Raw genomic sequence first — 13022 nt, 5'->3', positions numbered from 1 at the left:
TGAATAACGATATTTTCTCTTTAATATAATCCGATCGCACTGATCTCAGGTCAAATAACCTTGTCTCACCCAGTACAAGTTGCTCGGGCAATAAGCCACCTCATATACTATCTAAAATCTCATACAGTGCCATCAAAACGCCAACAAGATATAACTCGAATGTGACCCATAGGGAAGAACGAACTCAGGCAAACAACCATCCAGCCCGCGTAACGAATAAAACAGCCAAACCGATGTTATGGCTCCATCTTAGAGATAAGAAACAAGACACACAAAATAAGTATAAGGAACCATACTTAACATCTCACCGTTGTGGCGTGCAACCCGATCCAAATATGACATTGTTGCGGCGTGCAACTCGATCCAAACAAGACATTGTTGTGGCGCGCAACTCGATCCAAATATGACATCATTGCAACACGCAACCCAATCGACACAACATACATGTGGCAGCATGCCACATGATCCAAACAATATACCCGTGGCGGCGTGCCACCCGATCCAAACAATATACCCATGGCGGCGTGCCACCTAATCCAAACCAATATACCTATGGCGGCGCGCCACCCGATCTACACATAACAATCAATAAGGAACCACCCATCACGCCGAAATGCTTATACTTAGGAAATGCCCGAATGTTGACCACAAGCACTACAAGTGTATGAATATAACCCTGGGGAGATGACTAGTGCCAAGCGCTACCAAAAACTCAAGCACGACTAAGGTGCAATGCCTAATTTAGCTACGGGCTTCCAAATACTTTTTCGGACACGCTCCTAAGTCCAAAATCACCATATGGAGCTATTGGAATAATTAAAACTCTATTTCTGGGTCGTTTACACATAAATCGACATCCAGACACTATTTTAACTTATGCTTTAAACCTTGGAACTAAGTACATGAAGATATGCAAGAGTGCATAATGGATTGGTCTTTAGGAAAACCTCTTTCGATTATTCTCCTAACTAGGTCTAATCAATGATTCAACTAGCCTCTTTCGATTACTTAGAAGAATCTATGAACTCAACCAAAAATATAATGCAAAGATATCACAAGTTATGTCTCTCTCGATTACATGAAAAAAGTGAATATAGATGCAACATTTAATTCATCTGAAAATGATTCAATACATAAAACTAGAGTTATAATCTACAAACAATCATAAATACACCAAATCCATCAAACCCTAAATGGAACTACTCCATAGATATGGAGAAATTCATCAAAAATAAAATTAAAGTATAGGAAAACATAAATTCAATCCAAACTAGTGTCTTGAGTGAGGAAGGAATGATGAAATCCTTGTGCTTGTGTTCTTCCAACTCCTCCTTAGGTCCGAAGTATGTCTAAAAGTCTAAAAAATAGCGTTTTCCCATGTATTTATACCAAATAGGGTCGGCCCCAGACGAAATCACCCTTTCCTAGCCGAAATAGGACTTTCACTCTGTAAAACTTGTACAGGCGCGCAGCATGGGGCGACACGCCATGCGGGGAATTAGTGGGGAAATCCAGAGAGCTCAACAATTCACCAGGCAACAAAAACACATTGTTGCGGTGCACCACGCGCCGCAGCAGTGCAAATTTCTCAGAGTGTTGCTTTTTGCGTGATTTTTGACGTCTAGACTTGGTCCTTGACCCCTGATCATGATACCGGCTTAATCTTTTGGGCTTTTACTCATACGTCAAAGCTCCAAATAGATCGAATTAGCTCCACAAAATATAAATAGCTCGAAATCACATCTATAAAGCATAAAATACATAATAATGCAAAACACCACTAATTAAAGCTCAACACAAGTAAAGTACAGTGAATTAGAGTGAAATAAGCGACTAAAACACCATATTATAGCCTACCATCAACACCCCACACTTAAACCATTGCTCGTCCTCGAGCAATCAAACTACACTTCATATAGGCATGACCTTTTTCAACAACTCTCATAACTCATCATACCAAGAATATTTAAAACAGGTTTGACTCAAAAGCACCACGCATTTTCCATAACCACTCACTTACTCTAACACAGATATCAACGGCATTACCTTTCCTTCACGAATCAAGTGCCATCACACAGTAATAGAGAGTAGTTCCACACACAATAAAATTTAAGAACAATTAGGAACTCAAGATAGAAAGAATTCACTCACTCTCAGAAACAACATTCACGTGCCACAACAGACGTACCATAGGTTTGCCCGTAATGTACTACTCTACTAATTGAGCTCATTCAGGCAAGGATCAAGTAGGACTTTATTTGGTTGTAATGTAGGTTGCGAGATGGGTAGGATACATTTGGATATAAGAGTGACTACACCTCCCTAAGCACTTTAATACATACACTTAATCGTTCAATACCCCACACTTATGTCAAACCATAACTCCACCTTCACATCAATACACATTAACTCCCTACTTCTTTAAGCACAAATACATAAGAGTCACCAATATCAAGGAATATTTTGCATAACAATACAACTATTTTTTCATTTCTTTTTCAATTCAAGTGGCTCTTACTTTTTCAAAGCAGTGCACCTTTCTCTTTATTTCAATAGTTCCACTCAACATCCAAACCAATACCCCACACTTCAACTTTTACAAAGTTCATGACAAATTCAAGTGCTCACGAGAGGTAAAAGGTTCAAATAGATGGTCAATTTAAACAAATGGGTCAGGCTTGAAATGTGGTTGCCAAAGAAATATGATTAAATGTTCAACGGGGTTAACAAAGATACACAACAATTAGGCGGGTAAAAGCATGCATCTGGCTCAACAAAGAAATGCCTATATCACTTCCAAGACTGAATAAAACTACTATTTTGCTTTGCAAACACACGGGGCAAGTTCTAGGCATCAAATGCAATGCACAGAATACAAAAAAACTCACACATACATGGCACATAACTCACTCAGGATTGGACTATCAACACACTCTAGTCAAAGCAATTAAGCAAAGTTAAGATCATACAATTTAAGGTACTTATACAAGAGTAAAAAACTGAGCCTAAACGTCACAACTAAAGCACTCACTATTCTCAAGGTATAATAAAGTCATGACATATTGCCTTCAATTCAAATCACAGCACAAGGTTTCCTTCTCCTAAAATAAAAACTAACTATACCCGATTCAAACAAACCTCTTGGAAAAAAAACAACGGTACAAAGAAACATCAAGGGAGAATTATTACACTACCTACAAACGAAAATCTTTTTGTCTTTTTTCTTTCGATTTTAATCCCTCAAGAAACCCATCGATGGTATCCATCATCGGGAAAAATCGAAAATTTGAAAACATTTCTCATTTGTTTTCTATCTCTACTAACTACAACTAACAAAAAAATTAATATACATACATACAAATGTCCCCCACCCCACATTTAAGTTGTGGCATGTCCCCATGACACACAATTAAAAAGCATAAGGTAAAGAAAACTTCCCTGAATATCTAGTCGGGGTCTGAGTCAAAGTCGGGCTCCATGCAGACAGCTTCTTCTCAGCCTTTTCAGGGAACACCCCACACTTATCTTTCTCGCTCACTACAGTCTTCTCTTTCGAGCCCTTTACTTTCCACTCAATACTTGGAGCTGGTTTTCCTTTTTGCACCCTCTTTTATACATCCATCTTGAAAGTCACAGTCTCCTCGCCCACTCTAAGTATGAGTTTCATCTTATGTATATCTAATATCGCCCTGTCCGTTGCTAAGAATGGTCTTCCTAGGATGAGGGGGGCCTGCTTGTTTTTCTCCATATTAACCATTATAAAATCCACAGGAACTATGAACTTATCCACCCGAACTAACTCATCTTCCACTATCCCCTCGGGTATTAAAGTCGTTTGGTCTGCCAGCTACAATGATATTAGTGCAGACCTTATCTCTCCAATCTCCTTCTCCAGTTTCCTATAAATATATTGAGGCATTAAATTAATTGAGGCACTAGAATCACATAAAGACTTATCAAAATTAATAGTCTTAAAGAGCAAGGTATAGTAAAACTCCCTGGATCTCCACACTTTTGTGGGAGTTTATTTTGCAATATCATGTTGCAATGCTCTGTGAGCTTGACCACATAGGTCTCCTCTATTTTCCTCTTCTTCGTAAGGATCTCTTTCAAGAATTTAGCATAAGAAGGCATTTGTGAGAACACTTCTGTGAATGGTAAGTTTACATGAACCTGTTTCAGCACATCTAGAAATCTCTCAAACTGCTTGACCGGCTTTTCTCTACATAGCTTTTGAGGAAAAGGTAGCGCAGGCATATGCTTGCTCTCCTCATGTTCCTCCCTTCTCGATTTTTTTCCCTTCTTTTTCTCAGCTTTCTGCGGGCCTTTCTTCTTCTTGTCATCATCACTTTTCAGCTGCTCCCCCCTTTCTTTTTCAAGTATCACATCTTTTTGGATCGAGGTGGGGACTTTCAGCACTTGTGCACTTTTCAAGGTTACAACATTCACTGTTTCTTTAGAATTTCTTTCAGTATCAGCAGGGAGAGTGCATGGAACCCTCTAAAATAATATTGTTTCAATTTGTCCCACTTACTTCTCTAAATTTTGAATTGTTGCCCTTTGTACTTCAAATCTTTCATCAATTTTCACAATGAAGGCCTTTATGAAATCTTCTAGACTAGGTCGATTGGGCTGTTAAAGCTGAAACTGCTGCCATGGCTGATTCATAAAACCAGGAGCTCATTATCCCTGAAATCTGGGGTTGTTTTATTGCCATGCATTTGCTACCCCTAGGTGAACTCCATGAAAAACTGGGGTGCTTCTGACCCATTACATTAAAATTATAATTTCCCACAGCATTCACTTCCTTAGTTGAGGCTTGACACTCATGAGTAGGGTATCCTTTTCCACATATATCACATGCTACATGAGGCTCACTTTGTATCGTGGTTAAGGTCTACTTCCGGATTTCATTAGCCATAGTATCAAGTTATGCCTTCACAGATGTATTAGCATCAACTTGGTGAACACCAGTTGATCTTCTTCTTTCAGCACTCCCCGAGGGCCACTGATTAGCATATTCAGATAACTCATCAAGAATTGTAACTATCTCCTCTGGAGTCTTCTTCATCAAAGGGCCTCCAACTGCATTTCTCAATATTCTACGCGAGTCCGGTGTCAATCCATTCCAAAAGTCCTGGAGTTGCATCCAGAGTTCAATTCCACTATGTTGACACTTTCTAACAATCTCCTTAAACCTCTCCCATGCTTAAAAAACAGTTTCAGTCTCTTTCTAACAAAAGTTATGGATTTCTCTTCTAAACTTGACCATTTTAGATGAGGAGAAATATTTATCAAGAAATTTTCTGGTCATCTCCTCCCATGTTCTGATCAATCCCGTGGGCAAGCTTTGAAGCCACTTCTTTGTATCATCTTTAAGTGAAAAGGGGAATGCCATTAAGTACAATGCATCTTGTGACACCCCATTATATTAAAAAGTGTTCATAATCTCCTCGAAATTCATTAGATGTGTGTTTGGATCTTCGCTCATCTTTTCTATGAAGACACAATAGTTCTGAATGGTTTGAAGCAACCCTCACTTCAACTCAAAATTGTTAGCTGCAATTTGAGGTGGTCTAACACTTGATAAGCCTTGATTGTACATCGGTCTAGCATAATCTCCCAGCGATCTCTCAAGAATGGGAGCTATATTCCCGAACTGGTTTGCAGCTAAGGGTTGATTTTGAGCAATTTTCCGACCCCTCTCTTCTTCATAGATAATCTATGCATCTCTAATAGCTGCTTCCTCAGCATCCCGTGCAACTTTTTCTCATTGTTGGGTTGCTTCCCTTGCAGCCAAATATACATTATCATCACCATTTCCATCCATAAGTTCTTTGGTTGAGGATTGCCCAACCTTTTCTTAAACTTATGCCTTTAACCACTTATTTCACAAGAGTGTTAAGGAAGGTCCGGGTGCCAAGAGAGAATCACGACAAAACGGGTAAAGGCTTATAACATGATTATCAAATGAGAAAGGCGAGAGTTCCAAAGGGGGTTGACTAGGGGTAATGACATTGGTTGGCAGTAGAGAGCTGAAACAGACCAAGGAAAGCCAACAATCATTTCCCAAACCAAGAAAAACTTAGGATTTCACTTTAAAGCACATTCGAGGCAAGTTCTAGACCATTCATACGGATACTTGGACTAGCAACAAATCACCTCACCTCTCAAACAACTAGACCGTAAAAGAGGATATAATTGAGAGCCTACAACAACCACAATCAAGTTAAAGATCACTATGGTCCAATAAGCCGCTCGATGATTACAAAAGTCAACTAAAGAGTCTCAAAGTCACTAACTAGAGTTAATTTCTTTCAAAAACCTTGTTTCAAGCCATTAGCACGTAGTTAAGTGTGTTGTACCAAATGAAGCATGAATAACTCTTTTTCGAGAATGATTTGATTAGGAATTTTATTCATTACTACTACTATTATTATTACCTAAACACAAAAATAGATTCATTCCCTTAAGAAGGTTGTCACGCCATCCATCGTTGGGATGAGTCACCCGGTTCACACAAAAACTACCGTTGGAAATAACCGTGGCATTAAGAAAATCAAAGGCTTATTATCTACGAAAACATAAAAAGAAGCTACTAACAAAACAAGTACTAAACTAGAAAAATAAAAAAGCTAATGAACAATAACTACTAAAGATAGATAAACTACAAATAAGAAAAGGACCAGTCTTAGCTGAACTCAGTTGTGTCCGATCAAGAAAATCTGGCCAAGGATCTTGAGGCATCCAAGTCAGAGGTTGCCGAGGTCGATGATAGGGTGGCTCAACACAAGGATGATTCCGAGGCAACTCAGGACCAAGCGAGAAATATGGTGAAGCACGCGAAGTGGAAATCCCGAAGGGAGCCCCTCGAGGGAGTCCATGCTCGGGATTTTGATTTATTGGCTGAAATCGAGAATGCCAAGATATATGAAGCCAAGGCCAAGAAGCTGGCTTATCCCGAAGAGGAAGACTTCGAGGGGTATGAAGATTCAGGTGAGTCCGATGGTGGCGAAGACCCTGTAGGCGATGACATGGCCCTCGATGAAGACTAGGCCATTTAGGATCTTTTTAGGCATTTTGCCTTTTGTTTTTTGTATCATCTTTTTGTTGAGGCCGTTCCTCCTTTGTAAAAGAATTGTATCGTGTCTATTCAGCTCTTGTAAAAAGAATTTTTGATATATATATATAAGGCTTTTTCCCTTTCATAGCTTTTGAATTTTTCCTTTGCTTTTTTATCTGTATTCGCAAAGATCGAAATGCCTTAGCATGAAATAGTTAGATTATGTTCAAAGGATCGAACAAACCTTGCCTTTAAAATTATTTTGTTTTAAGGCATCGTGGGGATTCGATTTTACCGAAAACTTTTTCCCAAAGTAGTTTAGGTTTATAGTTTGCCAAAGGTAGCCTTTAGAACCGGTTATGAAGATTTTTTGAAGGCCTTGTTTTTGTTACAAGTCTCGAGCATCTCCGAACCTTTTTTAATATAATCAGAGTCTTTTTGAATTCGGGCAATGCCAAATAAGCTTTGCGCCCTCGGGTTTTATTATCTTGGCACGGTCATAGCCCTTTAATTCGGGGAATGCCAAATAAGCTTATGCCCCCGAGGTCTGATGGCTCGGACCATCCGAGTTTGTTTTCGGGCGGCAGTCCCCGAGTGAGCATGATTGTTCGAACGCGGATTAAGGTGGCTCTTGGGCTCAATACCTTTAGGGAATGATATGCAGGAAATTCTTCGAGAAATGTAAGAAAAAGTTTAAAGGATAAGAGGTGTATGCGCAAGGAAGAGACTTCTTTTCGTTTTTGTGCATAATAGTTGCACATGTATACTGGCTTTGTGCCAGGGTCCGAGCAGTCTATGTGAGCACGGTTTATTTGACCGTTTGGCCCTTACAATGAATTCTATCGATCTAGACCCTTCAATCTTGAAATCTCTTTCCATGCTAAAGTCGATATCTGAGGGTAATGCCCCCCCAGTATTCGGGGTTGATCGAAGAAATGGCTTGAATGCTATTGTGATTATCATCGGCTTGTAGCCGGTCTTCAACTTTAAGTTAGCACGATTTACTGGTTGCCACGTTAAAAACCTTGCCGGAAAACCCATTTGGGAGAAAACTGGTTCAAGGGAAAAAGAGTGCAATGCGTGCTTTCAGACCTAAAATCCCGTATCATCCCTTGTTGGTTACCTGGTTAGTTTAAAATGTAAATAAAGAAAGAATGGGGTCGTACCTTAGCAGTAATATCGCTTCAAGTAAGTTATATTTTAGTTGTTCGGTAGTTGCTCGTTGTTCATTGTTCCGAGTTTGTAGGATTCTTTTCCGGTGATCTCGATAATTTGTTACAGTCCTTCCCAGTTTGGCCCCAATTTTCCTTTTTTCGGGCTTCGGGTGCTTAGTGTGACCTTCCTTAGTACCAAGTCCCCGATATTCAAATGTCTAAGGTTGGCCCTTCGATTGTAATACCTTTGAATCCGCATTTTTGGGAGGCCAATCGGACAAGGGTGGCTTCACGCCTTTCATCTAATAGCTCTAGGCTTGTACTCATAGCCTCGTCGTTTGATTCCTTCGTTGCATATCGTAGTCTGATACTTGGTTCTCCTACTTCGACCGAGATCAGATCTTCGGTGCCATAAACTAAAGAGAACGGGGTAGCCCCGGTACTGGACTTCGAGGACATACGGTATGCCCATAGGACTTCGGGTAGTATTTCCTTCCATATTTCTTTGGCATCAGTTAACCTCTTTCTAAGGTTTTGGAGTATGGTTTTATTGGTAGATTTGTCTTGTCCATTCCTACTTGGGTGGTAGGGTGTTGATTAGATCCTTTTGATCTTGTGGTCTTCAAGGAATTTGGTTACTTTGCTTCCGATGAATTGTTTCCAATTGTCACATACAATCTCGGCCGGTATTCTGAATCAGAATATTATGTCATCCCAAATGAAATCGATGACTTCCTTCTCCCTGACATTCTCGTATGCTTGGGATTCCACCCACTTAGAAAAATAGTCCGCCATAAACAATATAAATTGAGCCCTACCGGGTGCCCATGGAAGGGGGCCAACGATGCCCATTCCCCACTTCATGAATGGCTATAGTGACAAAACCGAATGCAGCAGCTCCCCGGATCGATGATCACCGGAGCGTGTCTTTGGCATTCATCATATTTTCGAACAAACTCCTTTGCGTCTTTTTCCATGTTGATCCAGTAATAACTGGCCTGATTATTTTCCGAACCAGCGATTTGGCGCCTGGATGATTTCCACAGGTACCTTCGTGGATTTCCCTCAAAGCATACTCAGTATCACCCGACCCTAGACATATTGCAAGTGGACCATCAGATGTTCTTCTAAGCAAGGTTCTGTCTTTGGACAGCCTAAATCGGGTCGCCTTTGTACGTAGGGCCATCGACTTTTGTGGATCCGAGGGCAGTTTACCGGATCTGAGATATTCCACGTACTTATTCCTCTAGTCCCAAGTTAAGATCGTCGAGTTAATCTCGGCGTGGCCTTCTTCCACCACCGATCTCATAAGTTGTACGACATCTCCCGAGTTGAACTCGTCGTCTTCGACCGACGACCCTAAGTTAGCGAGCGCATGGGCATCACTGTTTTGATCCCGAGGTACGTGTTGCAAAGTCCATTCTTTGAACCGATGTAATGTCACCTGTAATTATTCCAAGTATCTTTGCATTCGTTCCTCTCTGATCTCGAATGTTCCATTGACTTGGTTTACCACAAGGAGGGAGTCGCACTTGGCTTCGATCACCTCTGCCCCCAAGATCTTGGCTAGTTCAAGGCCTGCAATCATATCCTCATATTCGACCTCGTTGTTAGTCAATTTCACAGTCTTAGTAGATTGTTTAATTATATTACCTGTTGGTGGCTTTAGTACGATGCCAAGTCCGGACCCTTTTGCGTTTGAGGCACCGTCCGTGAAGAGGGTCCAAATTCTCGAGGAAGTTCCTGAGTTAACCAATAACTCTCTTTCGACCTCGGGTATTAGGGCCGATGTAAAGTCGGCCACAAAGTCTGCCAAAATTTGAGACTTAATGGCTGTCCGAGGTTGATACTTAATATCGTACCCACTTATCTCTATGGACCATTTGGCCAATCGGCCTGAGAGTTCGGGCTTATGCATAGCATTCCTCAATAGGTAAGTAGTTACGATACATATGGGGTGACATTGAAAGTACGATTTTAGCTTCCTAGAGGCGCTTAGCAAAGCGAGCGCCAGTTTTTCCAGGTGAGGGTACCTAGTTTCGGCCTCACCTAAGGTCCTACTAACATAGTAAATTGGAAATTGCGTACTTTGCTCTTCCCGAACTAGGACTCTACTTAACGCTATCTCCTTGACCGCAAAGTACAAGTACAATTGTTCGTCTGTCTTTGGTATGTGAAGTAGGGGCGGGCTCGATAAATACCTCTTGAGTTCCTCCAAAGCTCGTTGGAATTCCGGGGTCCACGAGAAGTTGTTGTTCTTCTCCAACAATGCGAAGAATCAGTGGCTCTTGTTAGACGACCTCAAAATAAATTGCCCCAGGGCGTCTATTTGTCCGGTTAACCTTTGCACAGCCTTTACGCTGTCCACAACCGTGATATCTTCAATGGCTTTGATTTTATCAGGATTGATCTCGATTCCCCAATTCGATACCATGAATCCGAGGAACTTACCTGACCCAACTCCAAACGCACATTTTTCTGGGTTCAGCTTCATATTGTACTGTTTCAGTACGCTGAAGGTTTCTTGCAAATGTTTTAAATGGTCCTCTGCTCGTAGGGACTTAACTAACATATCATCAATGTAAACTTCCATTGATTTTCCTATTTGTTCCTCGAAAATCCAATTTACTAGGCGTTGGTAAGTAGCACCGATATTTTTTAATCCAAACGACATTACGCTATAACAGTATTTGCCCTATTCAGTGATGAAGGAAGTTTTTTCCTGATCACCCGAGTCCATCCGTATTTGGTTGTACCCGGAATAGGTGTCGAGAAAATTGAGGATCTCGTGGCCGGCCGTGGCATCGATCATACGGTCTATGTTGGGCAAAGGAAAAGAGTCTTTCGGGCATGCCTTATTTAAATCTTTGTATTCTACACGCATTCTTAGTTTATTCCTATTTTTAGGGACTACCACTATGTTTGCTAATCAATCCGGGTATTTAACCTCCCGAATAGACCCTATTTGAAGAAGTTTAGATACATCATCCTTGATGAAAGCATGCTTGATCTCGGACTGGGTCTCCTCTTCTGTTTAACAGGGTGAAAGTTTGGGTCCAGGCTTAGCTTGTGAGTGGTTATCTCCGGCGGGATTCCTGTCATATTGAGGTGGGACCAAGCGAAACAATCTTCGTTAGTTATAAGAAATTGAATGAGTTTTTCCCTCAGCTCAGAGTTTAGCCCCGTTCCCAGGTATACCTTTCGATCGGGCAAGCTTTCTCTCAATATGACTTGTTCCAACTCCTCGACCATCGATTTAGTGGCGTCAGAATCATCGGGGGCTATAAAAGATCTGGAAACCCCATAATCATCATCCTCGACTTCCTTTTGTTTGTCCGAATCTGTAGAAGATGGTATCAGTGACTTCTATTTGGCCCCGTTATTTACCATCTGGTTTGGGCCCTTAGATGTTGAAATTGTAGATGTCGGTATCACCTCCTCGATTGTGGCCGTGGCCTTTGGGTCGGCCATGCTCATGCGGTGCCGACGTCAATGAGGAATGCTACCTGGTTGATCCTGCCAGTAGTCATATGCTTGTCTCAAAGATTAAGCCATGCATGTGTAATGTCATGGGCGGCTTTCCAGCCATGCCCCATGATCCCTTGGACGCGCCCCGTGGCGTCCTGGCCAGCCTCCCAACGCCCGTCGCCACGGTCGGCCCCGTGGTCTCGGCAGCTCCAAGTGACAAGCGCGCATGTGCCTCTGTCGCCCCACCGATAGCCATCGCCAGCGCCCAGCCACAGGCAAAAGCCAACAGCGCCGCGCGCGCAGACAATGCCGCGCGCGCAGACCCTGATGCTAAAGACAAAGTTGCTGCCAACGGACTTGCTGCTGCTTTGTAGAAGACTAAGTCCTTTTCATTGTAAATATAGAGTAGTTTTGCTGCATTTTCTTTAAGTGTGATTTTCCAGCTTTCATAGGTCTAGTCATGTAACTTTGGTTTATTTTTTTAAGCATTATTAAGGGGGACCAAGCAATCAAAACTTTCAAGCAAGCAAACAATTCTCTGTACTGGTGTCTCTCCCCCCCGACACCGTCTTGTTTTCTGTAATAGCTTTCATTCAATGCAATCAAGCTTTCTTTCATTCTCAATTCTCTTTTCTGCTCTCTTTCAATTGCTCATGACATTGGTTTTCCCGTACGGCACTGACAATCTAGTCTAGCGTACGGAGGGGACCTCAGTTGGCGGACAGCAACCGTACTGACATCGGTTGCCTAGCCTTACGTCGCCCTTCCAAGGAACTTCAGGAAGGCGCCGCGTAACAGTTGGTATCAGAGCCTAGGCTCGACATCGGACGAGGGATCACATTGCAATTACCACCATTTCTGACCATGGTGAATTATGGGGATCGCATCGCGACCCTTGAGGGAACGGTTGACGCATTACGGCCCATCGTGGAAATGGTGCCCGATCTAAAAACCAGCCTAGTGCAAAGGTTGGACGACCTGGACCGCAGACTCATCCAGGCCGAAGTTGACATAGAAAACATCAGCCGCGACTCTGAAGGAGACCGGCAAACAGCAGCCACAGAGGCAGCTGAAATTTTTGGTAAATTTGAGGTCCTCCAGCAGGAGCGTGCCGAGGATTTAGCCAACAGGGAACAAGAGGCAGACAGGGTGACTGCCATGCAACAAACCATTGACAACTTGACAGGCCAGCTCAATGTTGTCAATGCTGCTTTACAAGGCCTACTTCGAGGAGGCGGAAACCAATTTGGGGGTGGTGTGAACCTCGCCCCCATGGCACAAAAGCTGAAAATTCCTGAGCCAAAGCCATACAGTGGAGCTCGGAATGCCAAAGAAGT

The 13022-nt window shown here is 42.1% G+C and overlaps 1 non-coding gene across 1 annotated transcript; it reads left to right on the top strand.

The window, feature by feature from the left end:
• Window positions 1-5159: 5159 nt before the first annotated feature.
• On the top strand, window positions 5160-5266 carry LOC117276361 (small nucleolar RNA R71). The gene has a single exon (XR_004506629.1). It is a non-coding gene; the product is annotated as a small nucleolar RNA R71 (small nucleolar RNA).
• Window positions 5267-13022: the final 7756 nt, after the last annotated feature.

This window comes from Nicotiana tomentosiformis, chromosome 7, assembly GCF_000390325.3.
Source record: "Nicotiana tomentosiformis chromosome 7, ASM39032v3, whole genome shotgun sequence".
NCBI classification, from domain to species: domain Eukaryota; kingdom Viridiplantae; phylum Streptophyta; class Magnoliopsida; order Solanales; family Solanaceae; genus Nicotiana; species Nicotiana tomentosiformis.
This window is presented reverse-complemented; position numbering and strand designations above follow the sequence as displayed.